Source organism: Hyperoodon ampullatus (assembly GCF_949752795.1).
Source record: "Hyperoodon ampullatus genome assembly, chromosome: 17".
In the NCBI taxonomy this organism is placed as follows: domain Eukaryota; kingdom Metazoa; phylum Chordata; class Mammalia; order Artiodactyla; family Ziphiidae; genus Hyperoodon; species Hyperoodon ampullatus.
In genome coordinates this window covers 27,122,574-27,145,593 of record NC_136930.1, presented here as the reverse complement: position 1 = coordinate 27,145,593, position 23,020 = coordinate 27,122,574, and positions in this window count along the sequence as shown.

The following is a 23,020-nucleotide window of genomic DNA, read 5'->3' as shown; positions in this document are numbered from 1 at the left end:
CTATCTGCATTATATACAGAGTGCTTCAGCTTCTCTAAGGTCCTTTAAAAACATTTTGTAATTAGTTGCAAATTAGACTCAGTTTTTGACAAACAGGTCAGTTAGTACACATATGTAGGGTTTTACATTTCCCTGGTTAATTACCTAGTAGGGGCATGATTCATCTTTTCAGAATTCTCTATTTTTTTCTATATTTTCAGCTACTTATTGACTTAGGGCACACTCTTTTGAGCATCTGCTTTTTGCCTGGTACAGTGTGAATCAGTGCATGTGCAGGAATGACTAAGACAAGGTCTGGATATTGTTCACCATTTTACCCTGGCATCTGGTCCAGCTTGGGGTAACACAGTATGTCTCAGTAAATCTGTTGAATTAATGATCTTATCCTCCAGGAACTCCTGTTTAGAGAAGAAGACGTATATAAACCAAGACTTTTTATATACTGGTTGTGAGCTTCAACATGGTAATACTAATAATAGCTAATATTTACATGGCACCTACTATGTGCTGGGAACTGTGTTTAACACTTATATTAACTCTTTAAATCAAATCAACCACCTGTGATACAGTACCAATAGATGAGGAAATAAAGAAAGAAGAAATTAATTTGTCAAGTTCACCTAGCTATTCACTTAAATTAACTAATTTTAATGTATTTTACATATATGTTTTTATATATATTTATGATTTCACTTACAAATAAATAAATCCATAATCCACAAGAAGCCAAGAAACAACAATATAAACCATAAGAATTGGCTTGTTTTTTCTTGGTGACTTTTTCATGGGTCTTGTGTTTATCCAATCTCAGAGATGCCTCCCCTTGTGCAGGGACTGGATTAGGACTGATGGAGTACTCAAGTCTGACTCACAGCCATGAGTGTGGCATTAGCCTCACTCTCCTCTCTCTCACAAGTGGCACAATAACAATGGCCTGTGAGCACAGGTTATTGCAACTCAATAAACAGACTTTAATTCAAGTCTTGGCTGTGAGAACAGTATTCTGAAGATCTCTAGACATATTACTACAGAGCAAAACTCTTTGGGAATAGCCTGTACTCCTTTTTCTAGTGTAAAAACTGACACATAGACCAATGGAAAAGAATTGAGAGCTCAGAAATAAATGCATGCATGTACAGCCAGCTAGCATTTGACAAAGAAGCCAAGAATACTCAATGGGGAAAGGACAGTATCTTCAATAAATGGTGCTGGGAAAAATAGGATATTCACATGCAAAATTAGACCACTATCTTACACCACTCACAAAAATTAACTTGAAAAGGGATCAGAGACTTAAACATAAGACCTGATATTGTAAAACTAAAAGAAAACAGAAAATAACTCCTTGAATTGGTCTTACCAATGATTTTTTTGGCTCTCAAACCAAAAGGGCAAGGAACAAAAGCAAAAATAAACAAGTGATTGTCAGTCTGTGTAATCCTCAATTTTCTTATGGAATGTATGACTGTTTTATTTGAAAGTATGTTGTTTCAAAGAGCAAATTACAGAGCAGCATATATATTATGTAGATAGGAAGATAGATGGATAGATATAGATAGATATAATGACTGAGCATGCATTAAAAGTCTGCAAAGCTACAATCCAAATTATAAAAGTACCTAACTTGAGAGAACTTATAAAAAATAAATAGAAGAGACTTGAGGACACTGTGCTAAGTTAAATAAGCCCAGTCACAAAAATTAATAATACTGTATGAAGTCAGGAACCCAGGGTAGCCAAATTCATAGAGACAGAAGGTAGAATGGTGGTTCCCTGGGGCTGAGGGAGGGAGGAATGGGGAGTTGCTCTTTCATGGGTTTGCAGTTTCAGTTTTGCAAGATGAAACAAGTTTTGGAGATTGTATGCCCCAAAATGTAAATGTATTTAACACTACTGAACAGTACACTTAACTATGGCTAAGACGGTAAATTTTATGTTATGTATGGTTTACCATGAAATGTTTCAATTAAAACAAAAAGAATAAGTGGAAGAGAAATAAATATTCTTCACATGTTTAAAAAAAAATAAACAAGTGGGACTACATCATACTAAAAACTTTCTGCACAGCAAGAGAAACAGCCAGCAAAATGAGAAGGCAATTTATGGAATGGGAGAAAATATTTGCAAACCATCTATCTAATAAGGGTTAATATCCAAAATATATAAGGAACTCATACAACTCAATAGCAAAAAATCAAAGAATCCAATTGAAAATGGGCAGACAACTTGAATAAACATTTTCCCAGTGAAGTCATACAAATGGCTAACAAGTATATGAAAAGATGGTGATTGCTTTTTTGTAGCCATTTACTTGTAACTCACCCTTTGCCTGGATACTTTTAACTCCTAAAGTAGTAATTTGTAATCGGTGTTTATGCTTGACTGTGCTTCTGAATAACTTATACAAAGTCTCTGATTGCATTAGGTGAATGTTAGATATAAAATAAAAACAAAATAAAACAATAAACTAGATTTTGGAAATATTTGACATATAGGAGTCAAAAGATCTTTGTTCAGGCTGACTGCGTAACCTTAGAAATTTCTTTTGTTTTCTTGGAATTATTTTCTGTCATTTATAAATTGATGGAATAGGACTGCATCTATACCTCTCCAACTGAAATACCCATTGCTCAAATAACTGTATGCCAGGGAATAGGTGAAGCCATGGGATAAATATTATTCATCTTCATGAAGTGTCAATTTCACTCAAAGTACTTTTTTTGGGGAAAACTTTTGAAGCATTTATTTAAGCATTCAAAATTTATTTTGAAGCATTTATTTTAAACATGCAAATATTATGGAATAGAATATAAAATTAACATGCTTTTTTAAGATAAAAAACTAATCTTAAAAGATGTAGTTACCCCACTGAGATGGGATGCACACACTATCCCTGCCATCCAAGATTTGGTTCAGATATCAAAACTAATGATGACATACATGCACTAAGAAGATATGGAAGGGTTCATTATTCTTATAATGAGACTCTCATGAGGAGGCAGGGTAGGATCCCAAGCAGGTCCAAAAATGTTTTGAGAGGGCAGACAGGAGCTACTAGCTTGGTGTTCTATGGTGGTGAGGAAGTACGGCTGAGGTGAGAGTTCCCATTTGAATGGGATGGCACTCGTGTGATTTTAAGTTCCTCTTGGTGCCAATGGAGGAAACGGCAGGCTTTCTTATCAGCTTGTCCAGATGTAGGGCAGAAAAGGAAAGGGGAGTAGTGGGACTTAAAAGCTGTCAACAGTCAAACATCAAAATGGAATCAGACTTTTTATTAATATGGATTTTTTACATTATTAGAGTGCTTCTTTGAGCTATAGCTCCAGAACCCTGCCTCCAAGTTTTGGTATATTAAACCAATGCCTTCTCTGCCATTCTACAAATATTTGTGAAGTGCCTAAACTGTACACTGTTTTAGGTGCTCTGTACATATCAGTATACAAAATAGACAAAGATTCTAGACACAGTAGAACTTCAATTCTTTTGGCATTGTTTAAAATCCATGGCTTGAGATTGGGAAAGATGGTCAGGAAATTTTTTTTTTTTTTCTTTTGCAGTGCGCGGGCCTCTCACTGTTGTGACCTCTCCCGTTGCTGAGCACAGGCTCCGGACGCGCAGGCTCAGCGTCCATGGCTCACGGGCCTAGCCGCTCCGCGGCAAGTGGGATCCTCCCGGACCGGGGCACGAACCCATGTCCCCTGCATTGGCAGGCGGACTCTCAACCACCGCGCCGCCAGGGAAGCCCGGTCAGGAAATTTTTATCCTCATTTGGGATCAGTTCATGCAGAAAAAATGCACACTGTTCTAACAGAGTGCCTATGTCTGTGGCTTTTGTGCCAGTACCTATATCCCATCTGTGAGAAAGAGGATGGCACAGTTGATGACACAAAAGTAAATTCTGTTGTTAATGTCATTTCATAGTCAGATGAGGAATACATACTGACCTTTAGGAAGGCATGTGTTTTGAGGCCCTTATTCTTGGTCTGGTCTGTCGATATATTTCCTTCCTAAAGCATGGGATGGTAGAAATAGAACAAATTTTAGAGTTACACAGACCCTATCCTTCTCCTTTTTCTAAATCATTTTGTTTTCATAATAAAAATTGCATGTGAAAGCATCTATGGCTGGAGATGGGGGTGGGAGTGAAATGTGGGCCCTTTTTCTATTTTCTCTGAATTGTTGATACCAAAACCAGATATGGTAATTAAAAAATAGGCAGTAGAGGAGTCTGGACAAGGATATGTGTGGGTCTCTTAGGAGAGCCAGGAAGCATACTATCCAGTTTATTAGGATCTGGTTGATATACATTCTGGTCTCAGGGCTTGGAAGATTTGGGGGCAAAAGGATAGCAGTGAGCTTGGGCTGAAGTTTCCTATGTGCCCTTATCCTGTCAGGGAATAGATTTGTACAGGAAATCTATGTAAATCATTGCTGCTAGCAGGAGAGAGAGGATGGTGATCTTGAGCTATTTGAACAGTTCAATAGAGCAGAAAGAGACTCTGGACTATAAATTAACACCCAGACGAAGGAGCTCAGGAAGGTAATTAAAATATTACCTCAAGAGCTCTGGTTTCTAGTGTGGCATCTAAAGAGCACAGAAGTCTTCAGTTTGTCCTAACAATAGCTCTTTACAGCTGAACAAACTGAAAAATTAACAACTCTTTTTAGATCTCTCAGAGAAGTGAGGTCACCGGGAAAACTGTTGAGCCCAAAATATGAGAGACAGGAAGATACAGAGAATCACAACTTAGACGAGCAGAAATTCACCAGCAGAAACCTCTGCAAGGACCAGTATTAGTGTAGGAAAACCTAAAATGTAGTCGACGAATTGCTAGAAGTTTCATGTGGACAAGTCTGAGAGAGAAAATTCAGGGAGTCCAGTCATAGGAGGGCCATCGCACTTTTGTGAGTTTTACTTTCAAGAACTTTACTAGGTCCCCACAATGAGTATCAGAGAAAAATCCCCTTATGCTTCCAGCAGGGGGAGGGGAAAAGTAACCAGTAAAAAATATGCCAAAGCTTTCTGTTCTTCTTCTTTTACTTGACATGTAATTGAAACACAACATTATATTAGTTTCAGGTGTATGGCAACTTTGTTGTGAAATGATCACCACAGTAAGTCTAGTTCACATCCATCACCACACATAGTTACCAATATTTTTCTTGTGATGAGAACTTTTGAGATCTATTCTCTTAGCAACGTTCAAATATACAGTACATTGTTGTTAACTACAGTCTGTCCCCATGACTTACTTATAGGTGGAAGTTTGTACCTTTTGACCACCTTAATCTATTTCACTCAGCTCCCACCAATCTATTCTCTGGCAACCGCCAATTTGATCTCTGTATTTATGAGTTTGTTTATTCATTTTTAGATTCCACATATAAGTGACACCATATGGTATTTGTCTTTCTCTGTCTGACTTATTTCACTTAGCATAATGTCCTCAAGGTCCATCCATGTCATGGCAAATGGGAATATTTCATGCTTTTTTATGGCTGAATGATATCTTAATATATAAATTAATTCTCCATATATGTGTGGGTTTACTTCTGAACTCTATTCTATTCCATTGATCAATATGTCTGTTTTTATGCCAATATGACACTGCTCAGGAAGCATGATGACTCCAGCTTTGTTTTTCTTTCTCAAGATTGCTTTGGCTATTCGGGGTCTTTTGTGGTTCCATGCAAATTTTAGGAGTTTGTTCTATTTCTGTGAAATGCCATTGGAATTTTGATAGGGATTGCATTGAATCTGTAGATTGTTTTGGGTAGAATGCACATTTTAACAATATTAATTTTTCCAAGCCATGAACATGGAATATATTTCCATTTACTTGTGGCTTCTTCAATTTTCTTCATCAGTGTCTTCAGAAGGCTATCACTGAGAGTATTCACAAGTCTGCTCCAAACCCCTTTCTTCCTGTAACTAAGCACAATTCCAGTTAAGGAAATAAAGTGAATGACTGTTATTCTAATATACACTGAAACCATGTCCTGAAACCTCAAAAAATCAAAATTTCTCAAGACTGCAAAATCATCAAACAAAATCCTTTCTTAGGAGGTCTACTTTAGAATACTAGGGATAGAAAGGCTGGGTTATAAACTCTGCTGGCAGTAAAGTTCTTCAGGCATCTCATGCTGCTGAGACAGTAGGTGGATCAGAAGATAGAGAACAAAGTACTGTGCTCCACTTCCAGGAAAGCTATTCTTGTCTCTACATGACTAAGAGCACATGGCATAGACACCACTGAACACACAGCCCCAACAGCAGGGATGATTCTCTTGCTGAATGAGGAGTATTTCAGTACCTCTTTGGGAGACAGAAAAGTCCCCACACCTATTTTTCTGAAAACCTTTCTTCCTGGGAAAAAAAACCCATTGCTTTTGGGAGCTTGGTGTTTTCCTTTTTGCAATTTTAACAGTTTTCAAAAAGTCATTAGTCATGATAATTTTTCCTCTTTGACTCTCAAAAGATTTAACATAACTATCTGAAGAGAAATAAGTGGTTTTTTAACCATTTTGTGTTATAAAATTTTATTTTTTTAATTAACATGCCTTTTAGATAATGTAACATATAAAAAACAGGAGATCTCTGCTCTGGGCCTTTTTTAAAAAAATTAATTATTGATGTGATCTTGTATAAATAACTTGTCCACTTGGGGATTTTGTTTCCTCATCTGTAAAATGTGGGAATTAGACAGCTGTAAGTCCCTCTGGGCTTTAACAAGCACTCATCTTACAGAACATATAATTTTACTCAGGTTTTTCTGTTTTTCAGAAATACTGTGATTATCGTGTTTTAAAAATTGTAGGTCATGTTAATCAGTGAGCACAAGAAATACAACTGAGTTAAAAATGGACCATGCTGGTATTTAATGTTTAACATTAAACACATATTGGATTTATACTTTACCAACATTATGCTTAGCAGACTTTACCCTTACATTGGAAGAACTTTTTATATTTTAAAAGAAAATACCATAAAAATCAGATTTCAGGTCACATAATGACATTTTTTTGTTTTCTTTCATATTTCAGAGAGAGGTTTGATGGTGAGGATACAGTCCTGTACTAGAGATTTAAAAACTCTGCACAATAGAATGTCAATTAGTAAAACCAGAAGAAATAATGAAGTTAAAAAATCATTTTGCTGCAATCATCATAATTGATTCATACAAGAATGCTCAATGACTGTTAAAATTTGATAAAATATTTAAATAGTTTTTCCCTAGAAATTATCTACTAATATCAAAGGAAAAAATAGCAGCCACATTGGAGAAAATGGAAGAATTCCATCTTAGCCAAGTTTTCAAAGCTAACCTAACCAGTAATGGAACAATGGGCAACTAGTTGTTATTCCTGCCAAAATGCATGAACTGAATTTAACCACAAAGAAACTTCAGAGAAATTCAAATTAAGGGACAATAAAAAAATACTAATGTCATGAAATGCTCAATAAAATATTAGCAAACTGAATTCAGCAATATATTTAGATCATACACCATGATCAAGAGGGATTTATACCAGGGATGCAAAGATGTTTCAGTATCTGCAAAGCAATCAATGTGACACACCGTGTTAACAAAACAAAGGATAAAAATCACATGACCAACTCAACAGATGCAAAAAAAAAATCAACATCCATTCATGATTAAAACTCTTATCAAAGTTGGTATAGGCAGGGCTTCCCTGGTGGCACAGTGGTTGAGAGTCTGCCTGCCGATGCAGGGGACACGGGTTCGTGCACCGGTGCAGGAGGATCCCGCATGCTGCGGAGCGGCTGGGCCCGTGGGCCATGGCTGCTGAGCCTGCGCTTCTGGAGCCTGTGTTTCACAACGGGAGAAGCCACAACAGTGAGAGGCCCATGTACCGCAAAAAAAAAAAAAAAAAAAAAAAAAAAGTTGGTATAGGCAGAACATATTTTTTTGTACCTGTATTCATCAGAGATATTTACCTGCAATTTTCTTTTCTTTGTAGTGTCTTTGTCTGGTTTTAGTATCAGGGTAATGTGGCCTTGTATAATGAAGTTGGGAGTGTTCCCTCCTCTTCAATTCTTTGAGAATAGTTTGGGAAAGATCGGCATTAAATCTTCCTTATACATTTGGTAGAATTCCCCTGTGAAGACTTCCAGTCTTGGAATTTGTTTGCTGTTAGTTTTTTGATTACTAATTCAATTTCATAATTAGTGATTGGTCTGTTCAGATTGTTTTCTTCCTGATTCAGTCTTAGAGGATAGTACGTTTCTAGAAATTTATCCATTTCTTCTAGGTCATCTAATTTGTTGACATATAGCTATAAGTAGTATTCTCTTATGATTTTTAGTATCTCTGTGATATTGGTTTTAATTTCTCTTCTTCATTTCTTACTTTGTTTATTTTGGTCTTCTCTCTTTTTTATTAATGAGCCTGGTTAAAGGCTTATCAATTTTTAAAACATTTTTTTTTAGTTGGTCTTTGTGATTGATCTCTTCTATTCTTTTTTAGTCTCTATTTTATTTCCTCCCTGGTTTTTATTACTTCCTTCCTTCTTCTGACTTTGGGCTCTGTTTGTACTTTTTCTAATTCTGTTAGATGGTATGTTAGGCTGTTTATTTGAGATTTTTCTTGTTTCTTGAAGTAGGCATGTATCTCTAAAATCTTCCCTCCTAGAACTTCTTTTGCTGTGTCCCCTAGACTTTGGAAAGTTTTGTTTCATTTGTCTCAAAGTATTTTCTGATTTCCACTTTGATTTCTTAATTAGCTAATTGCTTTTTTAGCAGCATGTTGTTTAGTCTCCATGTGCTTGTGTTTTTCCATTTTTCTTCCTGTAAATGATTTCTAGTTTCACATCATTGTGGTCAGAAAAAAATGCTTGGGGCTTCCCTGGTGGCGCAGTGGTTGAGAGACCGCCTGCCGATGCAGGGGACGTGGGTTCCTGCCCCGGTCCAGGAAGATCCCACATGCCGCGGAGCGGCTGGGCCTGTGAGCCATGGCCGCTGAGCCTGCACGTCCGGAGCCTGTGCTCTGCAACGGGAGAGGCCACAACAGGGAGAGGCCTGCGTACTGCAAAAAAAAACAAAAACAAAAACAAAAAAACTTGGTATAATTTCTAGCCTCTTAAACTTGATGAGACTAGTGCTGTGGTCTATGCTGGAGAATGTTCCATCACATGAAAAGAATGTGTATTCTATTTTTTTGGATGGAATGTACTGTAATTATCTATTAAGTCCAACTGGTTTAACATTTCACTTAAGAGTACTGTTTCCTTATTGATTTTCTGCCTGGATGATTTCCCTGTTGATGTAAATGGGGTGTTAAAGTCCCCTACTATTATTATATTATTGTCAATTTCTTTCTTTCCTTTTTTTTTTTGAACTTCAAAAACAAATTCTAGTTTATTTTTTCTTTTCCATTATGGTTTATCACAGGTTACTGATTATAGTTCCCTGTACTACACGGTAGAACCTTGTTGTTTATCCATTCTAAATGTAATGGTTTGCATCTACAAACCCCAAACTCCCAGTCTATGCTTCTCTCTGCCCCCCTCCCCCTTGGCAACCACAAGTCTGTTCTTTATGTCTATGAGTCTGTTTCTCTTTTGTAGATAGGTTCATTTTTTCCATATTTTACATTCTACCTATGAGTAATATCATGTGGTATTTGTCTTTCTCTTTCTGACTTAATTCACTTAGTGTGATAGTCTCTAGTTGCATCCACATTGCTGCAAATGACATTATTTCATTATTTTTTTAATGGCTGAGTAGTATGCCATTGTATATATGTACCACATCTTCTTTATCCATTCATCTGTCAATGGATTGTTTGTTGCTTGTTTAGGTTGTTTCCATGTTTTGGCTATTGTGAATAGTGCTTCTATGAACATAGGGGTGCATGTGTCTTTTTGAGTTATAGTTTTGCCTGGGTATATTTGCAGGAATGAAATTGTAGGGTCATATGGTAATTCTATTTTAGTTTTCTGAGGAACCTCTATACTGTTTTCCATGATGGCCATACCAACTTACATTCCCACCAACATGTAGGAGTGTTCCCTTTTCCTCACACACTATCCAGCATTTGTTATTTGTAGACTTTTTAATGATGGCCATTGTAAACTGGTGTGAGGTGGTACCACATAGTAGTTTTGATTTGCATTTCTCTAATAATTAGTGACTTGAGCACCTTTTAATGTGCCTACTGGTCATCTGTATTTCTTCTTTGGAGAAATATCTATTAAGGTCATGTGCCTATTTTTGGATTGGATTGTTTGTTTTTTTTGTTTTGAGCTGTAGAGCTATTTGTATATTTTGGAGATTAAGCCTTTGTCTGTTGCATCATTTGAAAATATTTTCTCCCATTTCATAGGTTGCCTTTTCAATTTTTTTAAGGTATTTAATTGTTATTATTATTTTTATTTTGGTAAATTGTACATACCACAAAGCTTACCATTTCAATCACTTTAAGTGTACAGTTCTGTGGCATTAAATATATTAATATTGTTGTTATACAACTATTACCATGATTCACCTCTAAACATTTTTCTTCTTCCCAAACTGAAATTCTGTACCTCTTAAATATGAACACTCCACTTACCCTGTCCTCAAATTATTTATTTATTTATTTTTTAATTAAAAAAATTTAAAATTGAGGTACAGTTGTTTTACAATGTGTTAGCTCCTACTGTACAGCAAAGTGGAGTTCCCTGTGTTATATAGCAGGTTCTAATTAGTTATCTATTTTATACTTATTAGTGTATATATGTCAATTCCAATCTCTCATTTCATCCCACCTCCCCTTCCCCAATTTGGTGTCCACACGTTTGTTCTCTATATCTGTGTCTCTATTTCTGCCTTGCAAACCAGTTCATCTGTAATATTTTTCTAGATTCCACATATATGCATTGATATATATTTGTTTTTCTCTTTCTGACTTACTTCACTCTGTATGACAGTCTCTAGGTCCATACTGGTCTCTACAACTAACCCAATTTCATTCCTTTTTATGGCTGAGCAATATTCCATTATATGTATGTACAACATCTTCTTTATCCATTCATCTGTCAGTGGATACTTAGGTTGCTTCTGTGACCTGGGTATTGTAAATAGTGCTGCTATGAACATTGGTGTGCATGTGTCTTTTTAAATTATGGTTTTCTCTGAGTATATGTCCAGGAGTGAGATTTCTGGGTTATACTGTAATTTTATTTTTAGTTTTTTGAAGAACCTCCTTACTGTTCTCCATAGTGACCGTATCAATTTATGTTCCCACCAAAAGTGCAAGAGGGTTCCCTTTTCTCCACACCCTCTCCAGCATTTATTGTTTGTAGATTTTTTGATGATGGACATTCTAACCAGTGTGAGGTGATACCTCATTGTAGTTTTGATTTGCATTTCTCTAATAATTAGTGGTGTTGAGCAGCTTTTCATGTGCCTCTTGGCCATCTGTATATCTTCTTTGGAGAAATATCTATTTAAGTCTTCTGCCCATTTTTTTTATTGGGTTTTTGTTTTTTGATATTGAGCTGCATGAGCTGTTTATATATTTTGGAGATTAAGCCTTTATCCATTGCTTAGTTTGCAAATATTTCTCCCATTCTAAGGGTTGTCTTTTCATCTTGCTTATGGTTTCTTTGCTGTGCAAAAGCTTTGAAGTTTCATTAGGTCCCATTTGTTTATTTTTGTCTTTATTTCCATTACTCTAGGAGGTGGGTCAAAAAAGATCTTGCTGTGATTTATGTCAAAGAGTGTTCTTCCTATGTTTTCCTTTAAGAGTATTACAGTGTCCTGCTTTACATTTAGGTCTTTAGTCCATTTTGAGCTTATTTTTGTGTATGGTGTTAGGAAGTGTTCTGATTTCATTCTTTTACATGTAGCTGTCCAGGTTGCCCAGCACCATTTATTGAAAAGGCTGTTTTCTCTCCACTCTGTATCCTTGCCTCCTTTGTCATAGTTTAGTTAACTATAGGTGTGTGCGTCTATCTCTGGGTTTTCTATCCTGTTCCATTGATCTATATTTCTGATATTGTGCCAGTACAATATTGTCCTGATTACTGTAGCTTTATAGTATAGTCTGAAGTCAGGGAGTCTGATTCCTCCAGCTCCCTTTTTTGTTTTTTTTCAAGATTGCTTTGGCTATTTGGGCTCTTTTGTCTCTCTATAAAAATTTTAAGATTTTTGTTCTATTTCTGTGAAAAATGCCATTGGTAACTTGATAGGGATGGCACTGAATCTGTAGATTGCTTTGGGTAGTATAGTCATTTTGACAAGATTGATTCTTCCAATCCAAGAACATGGTACATCTCTCCATCTGTTTATGTCATCATTGATTTCTTTCATCAGTGTCTTATAGTTTTCTGAGTACAGGTCTTTTCCATTCTTATGTAGGTTTATTCCTAGGTATTTTATTCTTTTGGTTGCAGAGGTGAATGACATTGCTTCCTTAATTTCTCTTTCTGATCTTTTATTGTTAGTGTATAGGAATGCAAGAGATTTCTGTGCATTAATTTTGTATCTTGCAACATTGCCAAATTCATTGATTAGTTCTAGTAGTTTTCTGCTGGCATCTTTAGGATCTTCTACATAAAGTATCATGTCATCTGTAAACATGACAATTTTACTTCTTCTTTTCCAATTTGTATTCTTTTTTGTTGTTGTTGTTTTTTGTGGTACGAGGGTCTCTCTCTCACTGTTGTGGCCTCTCCTGTTGTGGAGCACAGGCTCCGGACGCACAGGCTCAGCGGCCATGGCTCACGGGCCCTGCAGCTCTGCAGCATGTGGGATCTTCCTGTACTGGGGCACAAACCCATGGCCCCTGCATTGGCAGGCGGACTCTCAACCACTGTGCTACCAGGGAAGCCCAATTTGTATTCTTTTTTTTCTTTTTATTCTCTGATTACCATGGCTAGGACTTCCAAATCTATGTTGAATAGTAGTGGCAAGAGTGGACATCCTTGTCATGTTCCTGATCTTGAGGAAATTCTTTTAGTTTTTCACAATAGAGAATGATGTTTGCTGTGGGTTTGTCATATATGGCCTTTGTTATGTTGAGGTAGTTTCCTCTAGGCCCATTTCTGGAAAATTTTTATCATGAATGGGTGTTGAATTTTGTCAAAATCTTTTTCTGCATCTATTGAAATGATCATATGGTTTTTATTCTTCAATTTGTGAATATGGTGTATCACATTTATTGATTTGCATATATTGAAGAATCCTTGCATCCCTGGAATAAATCCCACTTCATTATGTTGTAGGATTCTTTTAATGTTTTGTTGGATTCTGTTTGCTAGTACTTTGTTGAGAAGTTTTGCATCTATATGCATCAGTGACATTGGTCTGTAATTTCCTTTTTTCGTTATCTTTGTCTGGTTTTGGAATAGGGGGGTGATGGCCTCCTAGAGTGAGTTTGGAAGAGTTTCTTCCTCTGCAATTTTTGGAAGAGTTTGAGAAGGATAGGTGTTAGCTCTTCTCCAAATGTTTGATAGAATTCACCTGTGAAGCCATCTGGTCCTGGACTTCTGTTTGTTGGAAAATTTAAAAGCACAGTTTCAATTTCAGTACTTTTGATTGGTCTGTTCATATTTTCTATTTCTTCCTGGTTCAGTCTTGGAAGGTTTTACCTTTCTAAGAATTTGTCAATTTCATCCAGGTTGTCCATTTTATTCACATGTAGTTGCTCGTAGTACTCTCTTATGATCCTTTGTATTTCTATGGTGTCAGTTGTAACTTCTCCTTTTTCATTTCTAATTTTACCGATTTGAGTCCTCTACCTCTTTTCTTGATGAGTCTGGCTAGAGGTTTACCAATTTTGTTTATCTTCTCAAAGAACCAGCTTTTAGTTTTATTGATCTTTGCTATCATTTTCTTTTTTTCTACTTCATTTATTTCTGCTCTGATTTTTATGGTTTCTTTCCTTCTACTAATTTGGGTGTTTTTTTCTTTTCTGTTTTTCTTTCTCTAGTGTCTTTAGGTGTAAGGTTAGATTGTTTATTTGAGATTTTTCTTGTTTCTTGAGGTAAGATTGTATTGCTTAAATTTCCCTCTTAGAACTGCTTTTGCTGCATCCCACAGGTTTTGGGTCATTGTGTTTTTGTTGCTGTTTGTCTCTAGGTATTTTTTGATTTCCTCTTTGATTTCTTCAGTGATCTCTTGGTTAATTAGTAGCATATTGTTTACCTTCCATGTGTTCGTGTGTGTTTTTTTCATGTAATTGATTTCTAATCTCAGAGTGTTGTGGTCAGGAAAGATGCTGATATGATTTCAATTTTCCTAAATTTACTGGGGCTTCATTGCTGATCCAAGATATGATCTCTGCTGGAGAATGTTCCGTGATCACTTGAGAAGAAAGTGTACTCCGCTGTTTTGGATTCAATGTCCTATAAATATCAATTAAATCTGTCTAGCTTATTGTGTCATTTAAAGCTTGTATTTCCTTATTAATTTTCTGTCAGGATGATCTGTCCATTGGTGCAAGTGGAGTGTTAAGGTCCCCCACTATTATTATGTTACTATCGATTTCCTCTTTTATAGCTGTTAACATTTGCCTTATGTATTGAGGTGCTCCTATTTTGGGTTCATATATATTTATAATTGTTATATTTTGTTCTTGGACAATCCCTTGCTCATTATGTAGTGTCCTGCCTTGTCTCTTGTAACATTCTTTATTTTAAAGTGTATTTTATCTTATATGAGTATTGATACTCCAGCCTTCTTTTGATTTCCATTTTGCACAGACTAACTTTTTCCATCTTTTCACTTTCAGTCTGTATGCGTCCCTAGGTTTGAAGTGGGTCTCTTGACAGCATATGTACAGGTCTTGTTTCTGTATCCATTTAGCCAATCTGTGTCTTTTGGTTGGAGCATCTATTCCACTCTCATTTAAGGCAATTATTGATATGTATGTTTCTATTACCACTTTGTTAATTGTTTTCAGTTTGTTTTTGTAGGTCCTTTTTTTTTTTTCTTTTGTTTCCCACGTAGAGAAGTTCCTTAAGCATTTGATGTAGGGCTGATTTGGTGGTGCTGTATTATCTTCCTTTTGCTTCTCTGTAAAGCTTTTGATTCCTCTGTCAAATCTGAATGAGGTCCTTGCTGGGTAGAGTAATCTTGGTTGTAGTTTTTTTTTTTCCTTTCATCATTTAACATATACCCTGACACTCCCTTCTGGCTTGCACAGTTTCTGATGAAAATTCAGCTGATAACCTTATGGGGATTCCCTTGTATATTATATGTTGCTTTTCTCTTTTAATATTTTTTCTTTGTATTAAATTTTTGATAGTTTGATTAATATTTGTATCAGCACGTTTCTCCTTGGGTTTATCCTGTATGGGACTCTCTGCACTTCCTGGACTTGACTGACTGTTTCCTTTCCCATGTTAGGGAAGTTTTCAACTATAATCTCTTCAAATATTCTCAGACACTTTCTTTTTCTCTTCTTCTGGGACCCTTATAATTCTAATGTTTGTGTGTTTAATGCTGTACCAGAGGTCCCTGAAACTGTCCTCAATTCTTTTCATTCTTTTTCCTTTAATCTGCTCTGTGGCAATTACTTCTGTGGAGTTACTACTCGACCATTCTATCTTCCAGCTCACTTATCTGTCTTTCTACCTCAGTTATTCTGCTATTGATTCCTTCTAGGGTATTTTTAATTTCAGTTATTTTGTTATTCATCACTGTTTGCTCTTTAGTTCTTCTAAGTCCTTGTTAAATGTTTCTTGTATTTTCTCCATTCTATTTCTGAGATTTTGGATTATCTTTACTATCATTTTTCTGAATTCTTTTTCAGGCAGACTGCCTATTTACTCTTCATTTATTTGGTCTTGTCAGTTTTTATCTTGTTCCTTCATCTGCAACATATTTCTCTGTCTTCTCATTTTGTTTAACTTACAAACAAAATGTGTTTGTAAAGTTACAAATAAAATGTTTTGGGGGTCTCCTTTCCGCAAGCTGCAGGGTCGTAGTTCCTCTTATTTCTGGTGTCTGCCCCCAGTGGTTGAGGTTGGTCCACTGGCTTTTTGTAGGCTTCCTGGGGGGGAGCCTAAATGGACAAAATTACACAAAGAAACATACACACATACACTCACTAAAGGGAAAGAAAAGAAAAGAAAAAGAAGAAAAAGAAAAAAGAGAGAAAACTAAAAAGAAGAGGGCAACCAAACCAACAAAGAAACCCAAAAATGAAAATAAACACTAAAAACTAAATTAAGAAAAATTAAATCAAAAAACAAATCAAATGCAGAAAGCAAACTTAAAAAAGGCAAAGCATAGGGCTTCCCTGGTGGTGCAGTGGTTGAGAGTCCGCCTGCTGATGCAGGGGACACGGGTTCGTGCCCCGGTCCAGGAAGATCCCACATGCCGCGGAGCAGCTGGGCCCGTGAGCCATGGCCGCTGAGCCTGCGCGTCCGGAGCCTGTGCTCCGCAACGGGAGAGGCCACAACAGTGAGAGGCCTGCGTACCACAAAAAAAAAAAAAAAGGCAAAGCATAAAAGAAACACACAAAAATGATAAAAAATTGTAAATAGAAAAGAAAGATGAAAACAAAAGGAAAAAATACAAAACACAAAGAAGTGAAGAAATAATAGAAAAATATAAAATGTATTTAAAAATAAGGTAAGGGCTTCCCTGGTGGTGCAGTGTTTGAGAGTCCGCCTGCTGATGCAGGGGACATGGGTTTGTGCCCTGATCCGGGAAGATCCCACATACTGTGGAGCGACTGTGCCCATGAGCCATGGCTGCTGAGCCTGCATGTCCAGAGCCTGTGCTCCACAGCAGGAGAGGACACAGCAGTGAGAGGCACGTGTACCACAAAAAAAAAAAAATAATAATAATAAAGTAAAAACAAAGCAAAACAAAGAAAAAAACAAAAACAAGGATATAACAATATAATGAAAATTACAGTAGAAATAGGAAAAAATTGTAAATGAAATAAAAATATATTAAAAATAAAAACATAAAAAAACAAAAGAAAAGAAAAAGTAAATGAAAAATTAAAATTAAAATAATAATAAAACAAGAATAACAGAACAAAATAAAAAAATAAAAAATTAGTCATAATATTTTCCTGGGACATTAGCTGTCAGTGTGTTTGTCCCAACAGTGAGCCACAGCTAATCCTGTCTACCCAGGAAGTCCTCCAATACTTGTTGGTAGATCTCTGGACTTGCTTTGGGCACTGTGGGACCTGCTCAGGCTCTGATCTGGCTTTACCCCTGTGTGTACTCCTGCAAAGTCCATAGTTGCCCCCAAAGTCCACAGCCTCAATTGTGGGAACAATCATTATCTATTTAGATATTCCACAGATTCAGGGTTTACCCAGTGGATTTCAAGTATTTAATCCACTTCTGCTGCAGCTGCATGGGAATATTGCCATTTGTTTTCTTTGGTTGCACAGCTCCTGGGTTTTAGCTTTGGCTTTGACCCTGCTTCTGTGTATGGGCCACCCCCAGGTGTTTGTTCCCCACCCCTCCAGGCAAGAGGGGCTAAAAAATCGGCTGATTAGGGCTCACTCACTCAGGCCAGAGAGAGGGAGGGATATGTTAGTTACAATTGGGTTGTGCAGGGAGTGCCTGTGATGGCAGAGGCCAGCCTGAAGTTGAAGGAGCCTGAGGTGCAATGTGCATTACCTTTGAGAAGTTGGTTCTGGATCACAGGACCCTCAGCAGAGACGGGCTGCACAAGCTCCCGGGAAGGTGTGGGTACTGACCTGCACTTGCACACAAGACCCTTGGTGGCAGTGGCAGCAGCCTCTGGCGTCTGAGATAACAGTTCATTCTCACACTTGCATAGATGGTTCCCTGGCATTGGTGAGCCCATGGAGCAGGAAGTTCCTATGGTAGGCTGCCCCTCTCTTCTTGAACCCTGCAACAAAAGGCTCCCGCCTCTCTGGGATGCCCAGGATTTTTCCTGGATTCCCTCCTAGCTAGCTTTGGCACACTAGTTCCCTCCAGACTGTCCTTATGGAACCAACCCCAGCCATCTCCCTGGGGTCTGACTTCTGAAGCCTGAGCTTCAGCGCTCAGCATCCACCTTCCCCAGCAGGCGAGCAGACAAGTTTCTCAGGCTGGTGAGTTGTTCAGCACTGGTCCTTCATGAATCTCTCCATTGTGTCCTCTGCACCCCTGTTGCTGCCCTCTCCTTGAAGACTCTGAAACTGCCCCCACATCCCCACCAGTGAGTGGGCTTCATAATGTGTGGAAACTTTTCCACTTTCACAGCTCCCTCTGAGAGGGGCAGGTCTGTCCCATTTCCTTTGTCTCTTTCTTTTTCTCTTTTCTTTTACCCTACTCTGTTACTTGGCAATTGTCTTGCATTTAGGGAAGTCTGAGGTCTCTTGCCAGCTTTCCAGAGGTGTTCTGTAAGAGTTGTTCCACATGTAGATGTATTCTTGATGTATTTGGGGGGAGAAAGGTGATATCCACATCTTGCTCCTCTGCCATCTTGAAGGTCTTTCATCTTCTATTTTTTTAATGGTTTCCTTTGCTGTGCAAAAGCTCTTAAGTTTGATTAGGTCCCATTTGTTTATCTTTGTTTTTATTTCTATTGTCTTGGGAGACTGAAGAAAACAGTGCTACAATTTATGTCAGAGAATGTTTTGCCTAAGCCGATTTGAGTTTATTTTTGTGCATAGTGTGAGGGTGTGTTGTAACTTCACTAATTTATTAGTAGAAGGAAAGAAATCATAAAGATCAGGGCAGAAATAATTGAAACAGAAAATGATAGCAAAGATCAATAAACCTAAAAGCTTGTTCATTGAGAAGGTAAACAAAATTCATATACCTCTATCTAGACTCATCAAGAAAAAAAAGGAGAGGACTCAAAGCAGTAAAATTAGAAATGAAAAAGGAGAAGTTACAACTGAAACCATAAAAATATAAAGGATCATAAGAGAGTACTACAAGCAACCATAGGCCAATAAAATGGGCAACCAGGATGAAATGGACAAATTCTTAGAAAACTACAACCCTCCAAGACTGAACCAAGAAGAAATAGAAAATATGAACATATCAATCACAAGTAATGAAATTGAAACTGTGATTTTAAATCTTCCAACAAACAAAAGTCCAGGACCAGATGGCTTCACAGGTGAATTCTATCAAACGTTTAGAGAAGAGATAACAACTATATTTCTCAAACCCTTCCAAAAAATTGCAGAGGAAGGAACACTCCCAAACTCATTATACGAGGTTACCATCACCCTGATACCAAATCAGACAAAGATATGACAGAAAAAGAAAACTACAGGCCATTATCACTGATGGACATAGATGTAAAAATCCTCAACTAGCACACATTAAAAGGATCATACACCATGATCAAGTGGGATTTATCCCAGGGATGCAATTATTCTTCAATATATTCAAATCAATCAATGTGATACACCATATAGGTGCAGAAAGGGTTTATGACAAAATTCAACACCATTTATGATAAAAACTCTCCAGAAAGTGGGCATAGAGGCAATCTATCTCAACATAAAAAAGGCCATGTATGACAAACCCACAAGAAACATTATTCTCAATGGTGAAAAATTGAAAGCATTTCTTCTAAGATCAGGAAAAGGACAAGGAGGTCCAGTATCACCACTATTATTTAACATAGTTTTGGACGTCCTAGCCATGTCAATCAGAGAAGAAAAAAAAAAGTAAAATAATCCAATTTGGAAAAGACGAAGTAAATCTGTCACTGTTTGCAGATGACATGATATTATATATAGAAAATCCTAAAGATGCCAGCAGAAAAGTACTAGAGCTAATCAGTTAATTTGGTAATGTTGCAGGATACAAAATTAATGCCTGGAAATCTCTTGTGTTCCTATATGCTAACAATGAAATGTCAGAAAGAAAAATTAAGGAAACAGTCCCACTTACCATTGCAAGCAAAAGAATAAAATACCTAGGAATAAAGCTACCTAAGCATGCAAAAGACCTGTACCCAGAAAACTATACAACACTGATGAAAGAAATCAAAGATGATATAAACAGATGGAGAGGTATACCATGTTCTTGGACTAGAAAGAATCAATATTGTCAAAATGACTCTACTACCCAAAGCAATCTACACATTCAATGTCATTCCTATCAAGTTTCCAGGGGCACTTTTCACAGAACTAGAAAAAAAATTTTGCAATTTGTATGGAAACACAAAAGACCCCGAATAGCCAAAGCAATCTTGAGAAAGAAAAACAGAGCTGAAGGGACCAGGCTACCTGACTTCAGACTATACTAGAAAGCTACAGTAATTAAGACCATATGGTACTGGCACAAAAACAGAAATGTAGATCAATGCAAAAGGATAGAAAGCCCAGAGATAAACCCACACACGTATGGTCACCTTATCTTTGATAAAGGAGGCAAGAATATACAATGGAGAAAAGGCAGTCTCTTCAATAAGCGGTGCTGGGAAAACTAGACAGCTACATGTAAAAGAAGGAAATTAGAACACTCCCTAACACCATACACAAAAAAACTCAAAATGGATTAAAGACCCCAATATAAGGCCAGACACTATAAAACTCTTAAAGGAAAACATAGGCAGATCACTCTATGACATAAATCACAACAATCTGTTTTTGACCCACCTCCTAGAGTAACGAAAATTAAAACAAAAATAAACAAATGGGACCTAAGGAAACTTCAAAGCTTTTGTACAGCAAAGGAAACCATAAATAAGATGAAAAGACAACCTTTAGAATAGGAGAAAATATTTGAAAATGAAGCAACTGACAAAGTATTAAACTTCAAAATATACAAACAGCTCATATAGGTCAATATCCAAAAAACAAACAACCCAATCAAAAAATGTGTGGAAGACCTAAATAGACATTTCTCCAAAGAAGGCATACATATGGCCAAGAAGCACATGAAAAGATGCTCAGTCTCACTAATTTTACAGAAATACAAATTAAAAATGCTATGAGGTATCACCTCACACCAGTCAGAATGGCCATCATCAAAAAATCTACAAACGGATCTTCAAGATGGCAGAAGGGTAAGATGCAGAGATCATCTTCCTCTCCACAAATACATCAGAAATACATCTACATGTGGAACAACTCCTACAGAACACCTACTGAATGCTGGCAGAAGACCTCAGACTTCCCAAAAGGAAGGAAACTCCCCACGTACCTAGGTAGGGCAGAAGATAAAAGGAAAAACAGAGACAAAAGAAGAGGGATGGGACCTGTACCAGTGGGAGGGAGCTGTGAAAGAGGAAAGGTTTCCACGGACTAGGAAGCCCCGTCGCATGTGGAGACTGTGGGTGGCGGAGGGCAGGAGCTTCATAGCCACGGAGGAGAGCACAACAACAGGGGTGCAGAGGGCAAAGTGGAGAGATTCCCGCACAGAAGATTGGTGCCGACCAGCACTCACCAGCCCGAGACGCTTGTCTGCTCACCCACCTGGACAGGCAGGGGCTGGGAGCTGAGGTTCGGGCTTCGGAGGTCAGATCCCAGGGAGAGTATAGGGTTAGCTGTGTGAACACAGCCTGAAGCAGGATAGAGTTCCACAGCTAGCCAGGATGGAGTCTGGGAAAAGGTCTGGAGCAGCCGAAGAGGCAAGAGACTTTTTCTTGCCTCTTTGTTTCCTGGTGCACGAAGAGAGGGGATTAAGAGCTCTGCTTAAAGGAGCTCCAGAGACAGGCACGAGCCGCGGCTATCAGCATGGACCACAGAGATGGGCATGAGATGCTAGGGCTGTTGCTGCTGCCACCAAGAAGCCTGTGTGCAAGCACAGGTCACTATCCACACCTGACCTCTCAGCCTGTGCATCCTGCCACTGCCAGGGTCCCATGATCCAGGGACAACTTCCCCAGGAGAACTCACGGCATGCCTCAGGCTGGTGCAACGTCATGTTGGCCTCTGCCGGCGCAGGCTCGACCTGCATCCATACCCCTCCCTCCCACTGGCCTGAGTGAGCCAGAGCCCCCGAAGCAGCTGCCCTTTTAACCCTGTCCTGTCTGAGTGAAGAACAGATGCCCTCAGGCGACCTACAAGCAGAGGCAGGACCAAATCTAAAGCTGAACCCCGGGAGTTGTGCAAACAAAGAAGAGAAAGGGAAATCTCTCCCAGCAGGCTCAGGAGCAGCAGATGAAATCTCCACCATCAACTTGATGTACCCTGCATCTGTGGAATACGTGAATAGACCACAAATCATACCAAATTAAGGAAGTGGACTTTGGGAGCAAATATATATATATATTTCCCTTTGTCTTTTCTTGTGAGTGTGTATGTGTATGCTTCTGTGTGTGATTTTGTCTGTATAGCTTTGCTTTTACCATTTATCCTAGGGTTCTGTCCGTCCATTTTTCTCTTTTGGTTTTTAAAATATTTTTCTTAATAATTATTTTTTATTTTAATAACTTTTCAAAATTTTATTTTATTTTACTTTATTTTTTTATCTTCTTTCTTTCTATATTTTCTCCCTTTTATTCTGAGCTGTGTGGATGAAAGCCTCTTGGTGTTCCAGCCAGGCATCAGGGCTGTGCCTCTGAGTTGGGAGAGCCAACTTCAGGACACTGGTCCACAAGAGACCTCCCAGCTCCATGTAATATCAAACAGTGAAAATTTCCCAGAGATCTCCACCAGCAAGCTACAGGGATGGACACCCTATGCCAAACAACTAGCAAGAAGGGAACACAAACCCATCCATTAGCACAGAGGCTGCCTAAAATCATAATAAGGCCACAGAAACCCCAAAACACACCACCAGATGTGGAGCTCCCCACCAGAAAGAAAAGATCCAGCTTCATCTACCAGCGCACAGGCACTAGTTCCCTCCACCAGGAAATCTACACAACCCAATGAACCAACCTTAGCCACAGGGGACAGACACCAAAAACAACAGGAACTACAAACCTGCAGCCTGTGAAAAGGAGACCCCAAGCAGAGCAAGTTAAGCAAAATGAGAAGAAAGAAAAACACACAGCAGATGAAGGAGCAAGGCAAAAACTCACCACACTTAACAAATGAAGAGGAAATAGCAGGCTACCTGAAAAATAATTCAGAATAATGATAGTAAAGATGATCCAAAATTGTGGAAATAGAATAGA